General features: G+C 42.1%; 1 long non-coding RNA gene across 2 annotated transcripts in view; it reads left to right on the top strand.

Annotated features, from left to right (window-relative positions):
* The first annotated feature begins 9286 nt into the window (after window positions 1-9286).
* LOC144332232 (uncharacterized) overlaps window positions 9287-18805 on the top strand; it is a 198277-nt gene continuing 188758 nt past the window's right edge. For both annotated transcript variants that reach the window (XR_013400133.1, XR_013400132.1), the window contains exon 1: window positions 9287-9382. This is a non-coding gene — a long non-coding RNA (uncharacterized LOC144332232). The remainder of the gene's footprint in view (window positions 9383-18805) is intronic.

Below are 18805 nucleotides of genomic sequence, written 5' to 3'. Positions count from 1 at the left end.
AGGTATTATCCAGGGTAGATATTCATGTCTCCTCCCTGGACAACCTGCCAGATACAGATGCTGGTTTGGATGCCCCATGATGTAACTCACAGTGGCATTTGCTGTGCAGCAGCGGCAATGAAGAATAGTGGAAGAGACATCAGATTCAGAATCATGGTGTCTGAATTGAAATGCCAGCCAGCTCTGCCACAGACTAATTTTGTAACCCTAGGCAAACAAGCTGAATCTTAAAAATTGATATAAACTCATACATGAAAATATTTAGAATATAGTAATAATGTATAAAGGACAATAAACTGAGTACAGCCACCCAGATCATCATCACCAATACCTCTGAAGACTCCTGTGAATCCTTTCTTCCTCTTAACCCTCCCCACTGTCTGCTCTATGCCATCTTCCTCCTCCCCACTGAAGTTTAAATTTATCATTCCTTGCAAGTAAGGTTTTTTTTTGAGATGGAGTCTCGCTCTGTTGCCAGGCTGGAGTGCAGTGGCGCAATCTTGGCTCACTGCCCCTTCTGCTCCCTGGGTTCAAGCAATTCTCTGCCTCAGCTTCCTGAGTCGCTGGGATTACAGGTGCCTGCCACCATGTCTGGCTAATTTTTGTATTTTTAGTAGAGATGGGGTTTCACCATCTTGGCCAAGCTGGTCTTGAACACCTGACCTCATGATCCGCCCGCCTCAGCCTCCCAAAGTGCTGAGATCACAGGTGTGAGCCACTGCGCCTGGCCACAAGTAAGCTTCTTAATCTCTCATACATTTGTTAAGAAGATTGAATGAACCTCGTGTATGGACAGTGCAAAGCAGATGGCCAAGCCAGTTTTTAAATCTGTAATCATTATGTTGCTACAGACTGAAGACTCAACGCCCACTCATTGCTTTTTTTGCAGCAAGACACCCCGATTTCAACAGTCAAGTGCTCGCTCTGTGCCTTATTGTAGGGTGGCACCTTCTGTAAGTCCCATCTCATCTGTTTTGGGGAACTGAGAAATCAGTTAAGTCAAAATTTTTATAATTATGTCTGAGGGGAACTGTCTCTCATTCAGCCCAGGGTGTCCTGCTGGAGAAGATGGCATGAACTTCATCACCTGCTCTTAGGGACATTTGCCTCCGTGGTTCAGAGGCCTCTGTTAGTTCCTCAGATGTGGGCCGTGTGCTGAGGAGGACTGGTTCTCCATATTTAATCTTTCTTACATTGCTACTCTACTTGCTCATGCAGCAAACCTTTATTGTGTGCCAAATATGTTCTACAGTTGACCCTTGAACTGCAAGGGTCCACTTATATTCACTTTTTTTTTCTTTGAGACGGAGTCTCACAATGTCGCCCAGGCTGGAGTATAATGGCGCGATCTTGGCTCACTGCAACTTCTGCCTCCAGGGTTCACGCCATTCTCCTGCCTCAGCCTCCTGAGTAGTTGGGACTATAGGCACCCGCCGCCATGCCTGGTTAATTTTTTTGTATTTTTTTTTTTTTTTTAGTAGAAATGGGGTTTCATCGTATTAGCCAGGATGGTTTTGATCTCCTGACCTCGTGATCCGCCCGCCTCGGCCTCCCAAAGTGCTGGGATTACAGGCGTGAGCCACTATGCCTGGCCAATATGTGCACATTTTTTTTTTTTCAACTAAATGCCTATTGAAAATCCAGTATTCTTGGGATGGGAAAGCACTGATAGGGAGGGCTGACTTTTTGTAGCTACGGTTCTTCAGGGCCTACTTCGGGATTCGAGTAGCGGGGACTTTGGTATACACAGGGGTCCTGAGACCAAGCCTCCACATATACCTAAGGCCAACTGTAGTTGTAGTTGGAAGTAGTTTTGAAGTACAGTTTTTTCCCCCCAAGGAGCTCCTGGTTTTGTGGGGCAAGGGAATACGTGGATAGTTGTGCCACTGAGTACTCTGTGCACGTGACAATATGCTTCAGGTGCTTGGGGACAACAGGGGAAGAGGACTAAAGCTGAGTGGTCTAGCAGTGTTTCCCGAAAGGGATACCTGAGCTGGGTTCTGAAGGTAGAGTAGGAGTTGGCAAGGCCAAGAGGGTGGGGAAGGGCATGGGAAGCTGAAGAAATAGCGGTACAAAGGTGTACTCCTCAAAGAGAACAGCGTGTTCATCCCTGAGTCTTTCTCACCTTGGCCAATGGTGCTTTTTGTTTCCAGGATGCTGGACACCAAGGAGTCCTCCTGGGCATTGCTGCTTCCCTCCTACTCCCATCTTACATGCAGTCACACTATCTTCCAAGGGACTCTTAGGACTTCCCCTTCTTTCCTTGTCTATGGGAACCATGCTTGCCCAGCTACACTCCTGCTTAGGCTTCTGGGATAGACTCCTAACTGCTCTGCTCACATCTACCTTTGCCCTGATCTGATCTATTCTCCATCAGTCAGAGTGAACTTTCTAACAGTAATCTGTGCACTCTCCTGCTTAAACCTTTCTTTCTTTCTTTCTTTTTTTGAGACAGAGTTTCCCTCTTGTTGCCCAGGCTGAAGTGCAGTGGCATGGTCTCAGCTCATTGCAACCTCTGCCTCCCGGGTTCAAGTGATTCTCCTGCCTCAGCCTCCCGAGTAGCTGGGATTACGGGCGTGCGCCACCACGCCCAGCTAATTTTGTATTTTTAGTAGATACAAGGGTTCTCCATGTTGGTCAGGCTGGTCTCAAACTCCTGCCCTCAGGTGATCCACCCACCTTGGCGTCCCAAAGTGCTGGGATTACAGGCGTGAGCCATTGCACCTGGCCCTGCTTAAACCTTTCAAAGGCATCCTATAATTCTCAATATACCCTCCTAATGTCTGTACTACAGCCTTTGGGACCCTCGTGGAGAACCTGTACCCACCCTCCACTAGCACCTCCTGCCTCTCTCCCCTTACTCCTCACAGCAGCTATGCTGGCCATTTTCTCTGGCTTCTTTTGGGTTTTCTCTCTCTCTCCTCTTTTCAATGGGACATCACACATTTATCTGTTATGTGTACAATTTAAGTCTCAGAAAATAAAATAATATGAAGAAGCAATATACAGAGATAATATCTAAAACTAATAAAAGAAATTAAAACACAGATTGAAAGATTCTTAAAAATCCCAAGAAGGATGTATACAAAGAATATAGAAATTTGTCAGAGGACCTAAAATTATGATTGGCATGTAAACAGAAACAATGGAAGCCAAAAGGCAATGGAATTGTATCATCAAAGTGCTTTTTTAAAATAAAATAATTTCAACTTTTATTACAGATTAAAGGGTATATGTGTAGGTTTGTTACACGGGTAAATTGCATGATGCTGAGGCTTGGGGTTCCAATAATCCTGTCACCCAGGCAGTATGCTTACTTCTAGGTTTTCTCTTTGTCTTTGATTTGTCATCATGCTGGCAGTTTTTAAGCCCTCAAAAGCTTCCAGCTCATTCCTTTCTCAATATCTTAGCACCTGCTATCCACTCTGCTTCCACTTGCTGTCTGGCCAATTTACACTTCACTTTCAGGTCTTAGTTTAAGTACACTTTCCTCCGAGAAGTCTTCTCTGAGCCTCCAGTATTTAAAAATTTCTTCTCCTAACACATTGTAATTTTTCCTCCTATAGGACTTATCGTAGATGGTAAATGAAGCATCTACGTGTTTGTTTGTGTCTTTTACTACACTCTAAGTTCCAAGAAGGCAAAGAGTATGGTTCATTCATCACTCTATACTCAATGTCTATCACAGTGCATGGCACATAGTAGGTCTCAATATGTGCAAGTTGGATGAATGGATAAAAGGAAGGAGAGTGGTAGGGAAACACGTATATCTGGGTTAGAATAGTAGGGAAGGTCCGTTTATAAGTTTCCTATTCATGCATAGCAGTTACCACAAATGTAGCAGCTTTAAACAACACACTTTTTCTCACAGTTTTTGTGGGTCAGGAATCTGGCACAGCTTAGATGAGTTCACTGCTCAGGTCTCAAAAGGCTGCAATCAAGGTGTTGGCCACACTGTGGTTCTCATCTGGGGCTTAGAGTCCTCTTCCGAGTTCACTGTGGTTATTATTGTAATCAGTTACTGTGGTTGTAAGACAGGTCTCAGCTGCCTGATACTGCCTTTCTTTAGAGGCAGCTTACAATGTAGCTGTTTGCTTCCTTCTTTGATACTAGCAGGATAATCTCTCTGAGCTTTGCTTTTTTTCCCAAAATAAACTTTTAACTTAGAATGTTTGAGATTTATGAGAATGTTAAAAGATAACACAGAGAGTTCCCATATATCTCACACCCACTTTTCTCTATTATTAATGTCTCACACTAGTATGGTACATTCCCCAACATTAATGAACCAATATTGATGCATTATTATTAACTAAAATGCATACTTTATTCAGATTTCCTTAGGTTTTTCCTAATATCCTTTCCTGTTCCTGGTTTTTACACTGTTACATCTTTCTTACATTATTACTCCATTTGCTCATGCAGCAAACCTTTTTTTTTTTTTTTTTTTTTTTTTTTTTTTTTTTTTTTTTAAATACAGAGTCTCACTCTGTCACCCCGGTTGGAGTGTAGTGGCATGATCTCAGCTCACTGCAACCTCCATCTCCCGGGTTCAAGCAATTCTCTTGCCTCAGCCTCCCAAATAGCTGGAATTACAGGTGTGCACAGCCACACCTGGCTAATTTTTGTATTTTTAGTAGAGATGGGGTTTCATCATGTTGGCAAGGCTGGTCTCGAACTCCTGACCTCAGGTGATCCGCCCACCTCAGTCTCCCAAACTGTTGGGATTATAGGCATGAGCCACCGCACCTGGCTCATGCAGCAAACTTTTACATCCAGATGCCACATTGTATTTATAGTTTGTAATATATATTTACAAATACAGTCGGCCCTCTGTATCCATGGGTTCCCCATCCTGAGATTCAACCAACCTTGGATCAAAAATATATGGAAATAAAATTAATAAAAATTCGAAAAAAAATATGGTATAGCAACTATTTACATATCATTTATATTATATTAGGTATCATAAGTAATTTAGACATGATTTAATGTATGTGAAGGATGTGCATAGGTTATAGGTAAATACAGTCATCCTTCAGTATCCTTGCAGGGATTTTGGTTCCAGGACCACCCGGGGATACCAAAATTCTGGGATACTCAAATCCCTGAGATAAAATGGCATAGTATTTACATGTAACCTTATGCACATTCTCCCATATACTTTAAGTCATCTCTAGATTATTTATAATACCTAATACTATCTAAATGCTATGTAAATAGTTGTACTGTATTATTTATGGACTAATGACAAGAAAAAAGTTTGTGCAGGTTAAGTACAGACACAATATTTTAAAAAATATTTTCTGTTTGCAGTTGGTTAAATCTATGGATGTGAGACCCATGGGTACAGAGGGCAAACTGTACTATGCCATTTTATGTAAGAAACTCAAGCATCTCTGAATTTTGGTATGCAGGGTACTGGAACCAATGCCCTGTGGATACTGAGAGACAATTATAATTGAAGTCCTCTTTCACATAGCACTACTCCACTTCACAGGTTATACATGTATCTTAACAGAGTATTCCCAATTCCTCCCTTCCATCTCTTATGATATAGCAGTTATTTATTACACTTATTCATATGACGTAATCGTCATATATATCATTCCGGTTCTTTGTTCTTTCTTGCTTTATGCACATCCATGTTTGTGACCTGTATGATTTTCTTCCTGCCTGAAGAATTTATTTTAACACTTATTGTAGGGACATCTGTTAGTGATAAAAATCTTCCCATTTTTTTGTAGGGACATCTGTTAGTGATGAAAACCTTTCCTATTTGTTTGTCTGAGAAAGTCTTCAGTTCTTTATTTTCATAGATATAGATTTCTATGTTAGTGAGTTTGTTTTCTTTCAACTGTACATATTTTGCTTCACTCTCTTTTTGCTTGCATAATTTCTGATGCAAAGTCTCCTGTAATTCTTTTTGTTGTTTTTCCATAAGTAAAGTGTATTTTCCTTGTGTCTTCTATCAAGATTATTCTATTTTCCTTTGGTTTTCTGCAGTTTGAATATGATACATCTAGATATTTTTGTTTTTACTGTTACTGGTATTCTCTGGATCTATGGTTTTATGTTGTCATTAATTATGGAAAGTTCTTAGCCATTATTACTTCAAATATTTTTTCTTCTCTATTCTTTTTTTAGAAATAGTACTCCAATTATGCATATGTTACACCTTTTGATGTTGTCCCACAGTTCTTGAATGCTGTGTTCTGTTTCTATATTTTGTTTTTGTTTTTCCTCTTTGTATTTTATTCTGGGAAGTTACTATTGACTTATCTTCCAGTCACCTGATTCTTTTGTTGGCTATGTTGAGTCTACTGATGAACCCACTGAAGTCATTCCTTATTTCTGGTACTGTATTTTTTGGTTTTAGCATTAATTTGGTTGATTTTATTTTAGAGTCTCTGCTTATATTACCCGTCTGTTCTCAAACATTGTCTCCTTTTTATATTATATTTATACTCCATAATATATTTATCATGGTTATTTTAAATTCTGTCAGATCATTCTAACATCATATCTGAATCTGATTCTGATGATTGTTTTATCTCTTCACTGTTTTTTCTTGCTTTTTTGGCATAGCTTGTCATTTTTTTTTGTTGAAGGCCAGACATATTGAGTGAGGTAACAGGACTGGGGGTAAATAATTTTGCTAGAAGTTGAGCTCTGTTTAATGTTTGCTGTCACTATACTGCCAGAGGCTTCAAACATCTCTGCTGTCTCCCTTCTTTAATTGTGACTGAATTTTTCTCTTCAGAGAGAATCTGTGTTGCAGGTCTTTCACCTGTACACCGCTGTCATTTTACTGGAGCCCTGTTAGTATAGTGGTAAGGAATGAGCGAAGAGGAACATTCTACAGCCTTCCAATTAAATCTGTCTTCCAGTGAGCTTGTATCTTAAAGCTGTGATCTTCACAAGTATTTCTCCAGTCGTATAGCTTTTTATTTTTGCCACATCTCCAGTGTTCCTGGATATTTCTTTGAAGCCCTGACTTTGCTAACTTTTTCTTTCCTTCCTTCTTTCTTTCTTTCTTTTCTTTCTTTCTTTCTTTCTTTCTTTCTTTCTTTCTTTCTTTCTTTCTTTCTTTCTTTCTTTCTTTCTTTCTTTCTCTTTCTTTCTTTCTTTCTCTCTCTCTCTTTCTCTTTCTTTTTCTTTCTTCCCTCCCTCCCTCCCTCCCTCCCTCCCTCCCTCCCTCCCTCCCTCCCTCCCTCCCTCCCTCCCTTCCTTCCTTCCTTCCTTCCTTCCTTCCTTCCTTCCTTCCTTCCTTCCTTCCTTCCTTCCTTCCTTCCTTTCTTGACAGAGTTTCACTCTTTCACCCGCACTGGAGTGAAGGTGGCACAATCTCAGCTCACTGCAACCTCCACCTCCCGGGTTCCAGTCAGTTCTCCTGCCTCAGCCTCCCGAGTGGCTGGGACTACAGGCATTCACCACCATGCCTGGCTAATTTGTGTATTTTTAGTAGAGATGGGGTTTCACCATGTTGGCCAGGCTGGTCTTGAACTCCTGACCTCAGTTAATCTACCTGCCTCGGCCTCCCAAAGTGCTAAGATTACAGGTGTGAGCCACCCCACCCCAGAGCCTGCTGACTTTGTTTCTTTTCCTCTTAGGTGAGATGCTGAAGAGGACTGGAGTGGGAAGAATTCTTTTCCCTCCAGCTGGATGGCTTTGGAACTTCTCCTGAAGTGAAGCCTTTGTTATGGAAAAGATTAGTCTAGGTGTATTTCTACAGGATTACTCTGCCTCTCCTCCTACCAGAGCCAGAAAGAGGATCTTTCTTGCATCTCGTCAACTTGGGAAGGTTCCTGGAGGTAAAGTTCACAAATGTGGCAGACCCTCTAAGAATGTGGCTCCTAGGAGTTTCTCACTCGTGGTTGTCTACACTCAAGCTCCAGCAATTTGCCAAAACTGCCAATTGAGTCTTCCTACCAGTTTATGATTCCAGAGGTTTCTCCCCTAGGTAAGCAGATCTCATCTGTGTTTCTCTGGACAAGACTGTCTCTCCAGATTTTAGAACAGCAGTTTTTCCCACCTCTTCAGTTCTCTTATGGGTCCAATAACTTTATTCATTTTTAGGTTGTCCAGTTTGTTTCAGAGTGTAAGGGTGGGACAATTTCTAAGCTCTTTATGTGTTTAAGCTGAAACTGGTAGCCCAGTGTTAAACACCTTTGAAGGAGTTTACCTGATTAGGTCAGGCTCTCTCTGGATAAGCTACCTTTGGATAAACCTAATCTCAGGAGAGATGGTTCACTGTAGTCATAGGTACCACTCACACTCGAGAAGAGGTGGTTCTACAAGGTGTGTGCACTGGGAGGCTGCGATGTTGAGAGACTGTCTTTGAATTCTGCCTACCACAGCTTGCTGGAGGAGGTGATACTTGAATTTAATTCTGAAGGATGAATGGAATGAGCTGACCTAAAAGATGGGAAAAGCATGCAAAGCAGAAGGAACAGCATGGGCAAATAAGTAAGAAAGAACACAGCATAGATGCTAGCAAGATCCAGATGCTATGCCCAAAGAGATCCAAGTGTGTCCATGAAATATGTGCAGTTTTTAAACTATATCAATGACACCTCAATACAACTTAAAAAAAAAAGATCTGTATGCTGACTTCCTTTGCTTTGGGGTCACATCTTGAGATGAGCAATTTCCTCTAGAGCTCACTTTGAAGAACAGAGAGCTAACCAGCAAGAATTAAATAAAAAGAACTCTTTCCGTTGACCAAGAGAATCTTGGATTATTAATTCTGAATGTCAGCATGGCGGGGTCACCTCTGGTGATGTTCTAGGTAAGTATGTTTTTTGTATTTGTGGTGGTTGGGTTGATGGATGTGGTTATTTCCTTCCAGAAATGTTACCATCTTAACTCTAATGAACTATAGCTTTAATGAACAAGGTCTTTCCACAGAAGTGTTGTGTCTCTTCAATTATGTCTTGTTAAGCAAACCTTTTCCTTTTTTCTTTCCCCAAACAAAAAAGGTAAAAAAAGAAAAAAACAAAAACAAAACCAAAAACCCTACACCTTTTTTTTTTTTTTTTTTTAATCCAGGGGAAAGGAGTTGGAATAATTATAGATTGTTTCCTTCTTGTAATTATATAAATGTCATTCTTTGTGTGGACGGTCCTTTTACTGGACATTTTTAAAATCAAAGATGTTTACATTTCTGCAACACATTTGAAACAAACGAAGCAGCCATCCTGCAGGGAAATGGCATTGACGGTTGCCATGGGAACTGTGTGAAGTCACAGAAAGTAGATTATCTCATAATGCATTACCCAGTGTCAGAAACAGGCAGCCTGACTAGAGAACAAACTACCAATTAACGAGCTAGGAAACAGGGCCAGAGAATTGGAACAAAATACAAGGCTGCCTCCGAAAGGTCATGTTCAAGCTAATTTATTGGTTACTTTGCTCTACGCAAACCAATTATTCTGATTGCTTTCCACCCATATAAATCTACTGTAACCAGTTCAGACTTCTATATGAAGAATATGCAGAAAAGTAGAATTTTATATTTTGGAGAAATTTTCAGTATTCGTTTTTCTTTTTTTTAAAATCCTTTTGCTCACTCAGTGAGATTTTTAAGTTATTATCTTTGTATTTATGAAAACATTTGGGCGGCAGTACGTGTAATTAAAAGTGTGAGTTCTAGTATCAAATTGTTTGAGTAAGAATTCCAGCTTTGCCTCTTTTTAGTTTTTTGGTTTTATACAAATAACTATGCCTCTAAGCACTGGTCTCCTTGATTGTAAAGTGGGAATAGTAATACCACCTATCGCTATATCTTGTAGGCTTATCTTGTGGATTAAATGAAACCAGTCCAAACAAAGAGCATAATGCCTGTGTTTTGCAAGAGTTTGATGGTGTTTATCTAAAGAAGGTATCCAGATTTTCTACGTTAAATGAAGCCTGTTTTTGCCAAGTCAGGAATTTCGGGGAAAAAAAAAAGTTCATCCTGTTAAAAAAGAGAAAGAGAGAGAAAAATATGTGTTGATTACAAAATCTAACTTCAACTGTCATCAAAATCACCTAGAAAGCTTTATCAAACCATAGGTTTTAGGGGCCCACTCTAGACCTACTGGCGAGAATCTCTTGGTGTGGGGCACAGATACGTGCATTCTAAATAACCTCCCTGAGTAAGTCTGTTTCAATTTAGCCACCTAAGAATCACTTGTCTCCTAAGAGTCATTTGGTTGTGTCCATTGGAATACGTTTTTCTAAATCCTATTTTCTGGGTTTGGTCAGCTCATGCGGGGTGCTGCCTGGGTAATGAAAATTTCAATAGGCCTCTTAGGTGATTCTGATGCAGGTAGTACAAAAAGCATAAAGGATGAAAAAAAAAGAGTCTCTCCAGGTCCTTTTCCCACTCAACCTCACTTTACCACTTGGAAAAAGAGGCTCTCGTGGTGTTCACAGCTGCTTAGGAGTACGGATGGAGTTTTTCACAGGAAGAACAAAGAGGCTAAAACTTCTTTCTTCCATGTAGCAAGCTGTTCTATCTCTTTGGTAACCCGGGCTGCTTCCTTTCCTCTACTTTCCTTGTAAGGCCAAATAGAAACCAGGCTGGCGGCTGGGCGTGGTGGCTTATGCCTATGATCTCAGCACTTTGGGAGGCCGAGGCGGGTAGATCACAAAGTCAAGAGATCGAGACCATCCTGGCCAACATGGTGAAACCCCATCTCTACTAAAAATACAAAAATTAGCTGAGTATGGTGGCACATGCCTATAATCCCAGCTACTTGGGAGGCTGAGGCAAAAGAATCGCTTGAACCCAGGAGGCAGAGGTTGCAGTGAGCCGAGATCACGCCACTGCACTCCAGCCTGGAGGCAGAGCAAGGCTCCATCTCAACAAACAAACAAACAAAGGAACCAGGCTGGGACCACTTGGAAGGAAGCCTTCCGTGAGTGGTTTAGCCACTTCTATTCTCGGTGAGGAAAAAACAGCCCCTTTGGACTTGTTCTTCTTCATTTCCTTTGGTTCCTGGAATTGAGAGAGTCAAGGAAGTGATGTGCTGGCTTAACACCTGGGTCTCAGAAAAACATACATACACACAAACAAGCCTGGATTTGTAGCCCTTGCTGATTCCCATGGTGTAAATACGCCAACCTGTGGCTGCTTTCAAGCTGCCAACCATGAAGTTACTGAATGCAGATGTGGAAAGAGACATGGACAATCTGTTCTCCTGAGCCAATCCAAGCCAGCTCCAGTACATCTCTGGGTCATATCAGATGACTAGGTTGTGGACCCATTAGAAATAAAGCCACAGAGGAATAGGCCACTTGGGTGAGGTCTTCTAGCCTTGGCCTTAAGCCAGAGGGACAGGCATAGGTCTTCCTTAATGATGTGTGACTCAGCTCAGCTTTCCAGGGTAGACAACCACAAAAAAGTGTAAATAAATTTCTTTGCAAATGCTGCCTTCAGTAGGTTGGTAGTTGCTGCTTGGGGTGCTGTGTGGAAGGAAGAGGCCCTCTCTTGGCCTCACAGGATGATTACTAGGATCATTAGTGAGGTTCAAAGTGATTTGAGGTTTGAGTGAAGGCACATGTGTTTGCCATCTGCGATGTGGGGATTCCATTCACTCATTCATTCAGAAAATACTGAGTTTCTGTTAAGTTTCAGGCACTGTTCTAGGTAAAGGGATGAGCAAGATAAAGGTCATGCGGAGGTTTGTGGGATTGGGCCCACCTCTAATTAGTAATAAGAATTTCCCATCTGCATACAGTTTTTATACCTAAATAGGTAGTTTGCCAAGAATCCAAGGGTCTTATTCAAATAGCTTTCCATTAGAAAATGAATGAATCCAGTATTGAGAAAGGCTCTAGGTCAAGACCCATCTCTGGAAGGAGGAAAAGGGAAAGTACAAGTGTATGAGAGGAATAAACGATACCTGTTCTATCAAAGACGATGCCTCCAATGATACTTCATTTTCAGGAAGGAATGAATGAATAGACAAATAGCTTAATATATTTTCAGTTGTGGGCATTTCCTATGCCAAGACAAAAACTCTGTGATCTAGCTAATTCACATGGGGCTTAATACCTAGATGATGGGTTGATAGGTGCAGCACACCACCATGGCACACGTTTACCTATATAACAAACCTGCACATCCTGCGCATGTATCCCGGAACTTAAAATTAAACAAACAAACAAACAAAACTCTGTGATCTTACACACAGAGATAAGTTGGCTCTGTGGAAAGATGCAAAGATTTTGAAGACTGATAGGAATGGATCTGAATTCCACTTCTGCCACGTTCTTAATTATCCTTCAGCAAATATGTACCGAATGCCTATTTTCTGCCAGGTCCCATGCTAGGTACTGGGAAGCATAGGGGAGTAAGATCTTGCCCTCTCTTTAGGGAGCTCATGGTCCATTTAAGAGCTGTGTGAGAGGTGTAGGGCAAGACAGTCAACCTCACCAACTCCATGTGTAAAATGCATATAATAACTTTTTTTTTTTTTTTTTGAGATGGGGTCTCACTCTGTCACCCAGGCTGGAGTTCAGTGGCGCAATCTCGGCTCACTGCAACCTCTGCCTCCCGGGTTCAAGTGATTCTCCTGCCTCAGCTTCCCGAGTAGCTGGGATTACAGACACATGCCACCACGCCCGACTAATGTTTGTGTTGTTTTGTAGAGATGGGGTTTCGCCTCGTTGGCCAGGCTGGTCTCAAACTCCTGGCCTCAGGCGATCCACCTGCTTTGGCATATAATAACATTTCTGATGTGCAAATGCTGCTTTCTGAGTTCTTCTAATAATACTGTTGAAGGGCATGGGGGATTGAATGAGATAATGTAAAACAACAAAACTAGTGCCTAGAGACACCCAACATACATTGGTTTCTGTGTCCATGTTCCATTCCATGTTTCCTTTATAGCTGTGGGAGGTTAGAGCCACTCATGTGATGTGTTCTCTGCCTGGTCCTCTAATCTGGTCAAAATAAAAATCAAGAGCAGCCTCAGGAGGGAAATAATTCACAAAAATGTACCATGAGGTTGGAGGAGTTGGCCTGATGACTGCAGACTCTTTCTCATCTGATTCGCTTCATCTGGCTCTAAGTCCACCTTACCTTGGCAACCATAAATGTTATCCTAAAAATCCACTCACATTTCAGTTGTTCAAGACTTGAAATAGTTTCTTCACAGAGAAGATGTTTTCATTGGGTTGAGGGCAAACCACAATGACACATGAAGTTGACATGCAATTTCACCTAATTTATAAGTTCTAGAGGTTCCCTGAACCCCAGGCTTCCATGAATGTTGAGTTCTCACAGGACACTAGGCTGAGATTCAAGAACCTGGCCCTGGGTAGCATGAGTGGAAGCTCTCTCTGCAACAGCCAGAGATGGTAGTGCTGATCAACTCATTATCAATATAAAATGATAATGAGTAATGTTAATATATTAGAGATAGTCTCCATATAAGCTTCAAATGTTTTGCTATCTTTCCCTCTTGCTCTCTCTCTCTCTTTTTTTTTTTTTTTGAGATGGAGTCTTGCTCTGTTGCCCAGGCTGGAGTGCAGTGGTGCCATCTCCACTCATTGCAACCTCTGCCTCCCAGGTTCAAGCATTCTCCTGCCTCAGCCTCCAGAGTAGCTGGGACTGCAGGCATGGACCACCACGCCCAGCTAATTTTTTTAAATTTTTAGTAGAGACAGGATTTCACCATGTTGACCAGGCTGGTCTCAAACTGCTGACCTTGTGATCTGCCTCCCTTGGCCTCCCAAAGTGCTGGGATTACAGGCTTGAGCCACCATGCCCAGCCTTGCTGTCTCTTTTTAAAAGCAAATTCTTCTCTTCTCCCTTCCTTGCCAAGTCATCCATTGGCTGGTTGGATCCTGGAGAAGTGGAGTAGTTTTGAGAAGACAGTGGGGACAGGGAAAAAAGGGAATGGAAAGGATGGGAAAGGGGCAAATGAAAGGGGGAGTAGGATGGGGAAGACTTGAATTATTAAACATTAAGGAAGGCATTTGTATTGATTTTCATCTTGTCCATAGAGAGGTAGCAAATATAGTGGGTGATGGAATTTAGTTTTTCCTCTCTTCCTTGTAATACCACATGTGAAAGTGTAAATTCTAGGGTCACTTGGTGCCCGCCTAGTGGAACCAGTAGATTTCCAGCTGGCTGTGTGTATGCATGCATTTAGATGCTCTGAGCATGTGATTCAGGGAAGACTGATGTCTCTACACTCTAAAGCCTTTATTTATTTACTTGCATATGACATATTTAATTCCAAGGTGCTCAAGGCATTTTACAAACATTAAATTAACTGTTAATCTTCTCTGTGTCTCTATAAAGCAGTGGAAAAGTCTTTTATTATAAAACATTGTGGACTAAATCTGAAAAATAGACTTAACAGGAATAAGGATAATTAAGAGGGACAAAAAGAGAAAGACACAATAGGAAAAGGAGACCCGAATGAAAAGAAAAGCCTTCTGTGGCTCCCCGCCAGGGACAGAAACCTCTGAGAGATTTTCTCTTCAGCTTGGGGCCAAGCCAGATGTCCAGCGTTCCAGGTGATGACTCTGTATGTGTGTTTCTAGGTTTACCTGGTAGCTACATAACCTGGAGTAAGGTTCGTCCCCATGTGAACACTGAATTTCCATAGCTTTAAAGTGGGGATTACAACAGCATCTACCCCATATTGTAAAGAACACACAGTAGGGTTGCAGTATGTGTTACCTGAATTATCATCATCCTCCTCCTCCTCCTCCTCCTCATCATCATCCATAAACATCAAGCAAATTTCTATCTTGATCACTGTTGGTAAAGGGATTGTTCTGCCCCAGCCAAAATTGAGTCTGAAAACTCCCGATGGTAGATATCACAGAAATGTCTCCAATTTGCCACACCTCCCTATATCAATACCCTTAACAGTGTCACTTTTCAGTTCCTCCTGCGGGGTGGATTCTGCTTACTTATCTCTTCAAGATGGATTTTGCGACTTGCTTTGGCCATGAGAATACAAAAGAAGTAACGTTCCAGTTCTGAGTCTAGACCTTAGGTGGCCTTGCATGCTTTGATTTGTTCTGGAAAGTTGTCCTGCCATCATGAGAACAAATCCAGGCTAGTCTCCTGATGATGAGAGAGGCATGGTCCAGGAGTCCTCAGCACCCCAGCTGACAGTCATCCTAGACTGCTCAATCCTCAGCCACCTGCAAGATGACTGCAGACACAGGAGTGAGGAGGTTGATACAGGCTGTGCCCGGCCCAGACTAGCAGGACCACCCGTCTTACCTATAAATCCATGAGCAATAAAAAATGATGGCTGTCTTGGCCTGGCGCGGTGGCTCACGCCCGTAATCCCAGCACTTTGGGAGGCCAAGACGGGCGGATCACGAGGTCAGGAGATCGAGACCATCCTGGCTAACACAGTGAAACCCAGTCTCTACTAAAAAAACACAAAATTTAGCCGGGCGCGGTGGTGGGCGCCTGTAGTCCTAGCTACACGGGAGGCTGAGGCAGGAGAATGGCTTGAACCTGGGAGGCGTAGCTTGCAGTGAGTGGAGATCGCTCCACTGCACTCCAGCCTGGGCGACAGAGCCAGACTCTGTCTCAAAAAAAAAAAAAAAAAAAAAAATGATGGCTGTCTTAAACTGAGAAGTTTTGAGAGTGGTTTTTTATGTAGCAATACCTAACTGCTACCACCCTCTTTTCAGATTTACTTTTTATTTATTTACTTATTTGAGATGGGATCTTGCTAAGTTGCCATAGGGAGGGTTGGTGGGAAGGTTGGTGGGAGCCACATAAAGAAATTCCTCCAGTATCTCTAGAATTGTTACTGCTGTGGTCTGAATGTGTTTTCCAAAATTCATTTGCTGGAATTTGATTGCCAATGTGATAGTATTAAAAGGTGGGGCCTTTAGGACATGATAAAGTCATGAAGGCAGGCCCTCATGGATGCAGTTATTGTCTTATAAAAGGGCTTGAAGGGGCTGGCCCATTCATTTTCCCCCTTCCGTCTTCTGCCATGTGAGGACACAGCAAGATAAATGGCCCAGGCTCAGGTATTTTGTTATAGCAGCGTGAACAGACTGAGACAGATACCTAACTGTCTTAGTTCACTCAGGCTGCTGTAGCTAAATGCTATAGACTTGGTGGCTTGTAAACAACAGAAATTTATTTCTCACAGCTCGAGAGGCCTGGAAATCTAGAGCATATTTTGTGACTAGTGAGGGCCCTCTTACTGGATCATAGATGGCCTTCCTCTTGCTGTATCCCCACATGGTGAAAGGGGCAAGCGAGTTCTCTGGAGTCTTTTTTTTATAGGGGCACTAATCCCACTCATGAGGGCTCCACCCTCATACTCTAATCACCTACCAAAATCCCCACCTCCTAATACCACCACGTTGGGGCTTAGGTTTCAGTGTATGAAACCTAATATGGGATGGAGGCACAGATATTTCATCCATATCATGATCTCTCCATCCAGTTTCTCAATCTTCCCTCTGATCTCCTCCTTCTAGTCTTGCCTACCCGCTTCCTCATCTCCCACTCTCCAATCCATTCTTCTGTCAGAACAACTTTTTTTCTGAAATGCAAATCTTGTTCTGTTGCTCTCCTACTTCAAATCCATTGTGGACTTTCCATTGCCCTCAGAACAAAGCTAGACCTATAGCATGGGATACAGCACTCTCCATGGTAATCTCTCCCCTGTCTCCCACCTGTTATGTACCTGCCTGTGCCTCCCACTTGTTGCCTACGATCTAGCTGTGGCTTTTGGAATCTCTGAGGAGCCCAGGCACAGGTTTATCCTTTCTCTTCTGGGTTTTGAACACATTGAGAGAAATAACCCAAAGGAATCAGAATACCAAGATATCACTTCTCGTAGTGATAAGAGCTAAGTTAGATGACACAGCTTGTGTGAGTAGCATGGACCCACTAGCTGAATTCCTTGAACTGGGCAAGTTACCCATCCAGCCAAAGGCAGTGCAGGCTCAGGGAATCTTCAACCAGTAAATATTAAATGCATGACGTGAATATGCATAGAACTCCCACTCTTTGCATGTAATTTGCTCCCAAGAAAATAAGGGGGATCTATCTTATTCTTTCCAAATTTACCAATCAGATAAGTCAGTCCATCTCCCCTGGGATGGAGTGAGTAAAGGATGAAGAAAGGCCATCTGAAAGACTGCAAGAGAAGAGATGATGTATCTCCCTATCAGTATTGAACACTCATGGTCCTCTGAACACACTCTGCCACTTCTCTCATATCACTGTGTTTGAAAATGCTGGTGCTTCTGCCTGGAACACTCTCATCTGCCCACTCCTTGTCTATCCCCATTTGTTTAACCCACTTCTACTTAGTCTTCAGAACACTCTCCTGAAAATTAAGTGAGAACTATTAGTTGACCCTCTAGGAAGTGTCTGGAAATTAAGAGTCCTTTAATAATTTCTTATTGAACACATGGAAGTGGTATTTGACTTTGACCTTGATCGAAGGGTAAGATCTGGACAAGTAAGCTTGGATAGTAGACGAGAGGCTTGAATAATTTTTTTAGGCAGAGAGGATCTCTTGAGCAAATTCAGAGATGAGAAACACATACTGTGTGTAGGTTGGTTTGGCTAAAGCACCGACCATACAAAGAGAAGTTTGTTACATTAACTTAGAAAAGTTGGTTCAAGCTAGATTGTGAAGGGTCTTGAACGTCAGCCTAAATATTTTGGTAGGCAGTAAAGAGCCATTAAAGAATTCGAGCAGATTAGTGCAATCAATAATGCATTCCTGACATTTAGGCCGAAAGTGTCTAGTTTTGCCAATTGGCAAGGTTTTCACCTGTTGAGATGAGTTTTAGCTATGTCCCTATGTGATTTTTCTCAGCACAGCACCTCGGCTTGCTAATAATTTATTTCAAATCACTTTCACTTAAAAAGAAGTAGAGACGGTAGTAGAGAAATAAAATGCCTGAGAAATTCCTGTAATTCAAAATAGACAAGGTTTTCCTCCTCCTCCTCCTCCTCTTCCTCTTCCTCCTCTTCCTCTTCTTTCTCCTCCTCCTCCTCCTCTTCCTCTTCCTCTTCTTCCTCTTCTTTCTCTTCCTCCTCCTCCTCCTCTTCTTCTTCTTCTTCTTCTTCTTCTTCTTCTTCTTCTTCTTCTTCTTCTTCTTCTTCTTCTTCTTCTTCTTCTTCTTCCTCTCTTTCTCTCTCTCCTTTCTCTTTCTTTCTTTCCTTCCCTTCTTTGTAGGTGTCCTGTGGAAAAGAGTACCACACTTATCTTTTATTTGGTGATGAACAAATGTAAATCCCCAATGTTGGTGAAGGAAAGTTAAGAGAAGTTTGTTTGTACTCTCCTGGTTTACACTGTAAGCTACCATGTGGGAGGTCCAGATAGAAAAGTTTCTCCAATTTACTGTTGGTTGGTTGGCAGCAGCTGCGAGAGCTTGGGAATTGACTTCCTCAACCATGCTCAACTCATAGCTGCACTTCAGGTTGTTATAAAATGAACTCAGGGTCATCATGGGCTCTGAAGACCACACCAGCCCTTCGATGTTATTAGATTAGTGATGCGGGCAGCTCTATGGAAGTCAAGAGGGAGAACGCAATGAAATAAGACTTGGCAGGAGACCCAATGTGATAGATTAATTGCATTAATGGTTCGAATTCCTTTCTCCTCCCTATATCCACACGGCAACCATGGAACTTTGTAGCACCTTCCCACTCTGAATCTGATGCTGGGTTTAGCCAAGTTACATGCTTTGACCACTGGGATGTTAGCTAATGTGACTCAGGCTGAAATTTAAAAAATGTTTAGGTGATTGGAACTGCGTTTGCACCTTGGCTATCACCATAAGAACATTCTCGGGC

The sequence above is a fragment of the Macaca mulatta genome, chromosome 10 (genome assembly GCF_049350105.2).
Source record: "Macaca mulatta isolate MMU2019108-1 chromosome 10, T2T-MMU8v2.0, whole genome shotgun sequence".
Lineage (NCBI taxonomy): Eukaryota > Metazoa > Chordata > Mammalia > Primates > Cercopithecidae > Macaca > Macaca mulatta.
The sequence above is the reverse complement of the archived record's forward strand: the minus strand, read 5'-3'. Positions and strand labels throughout refer to the sequence as shown.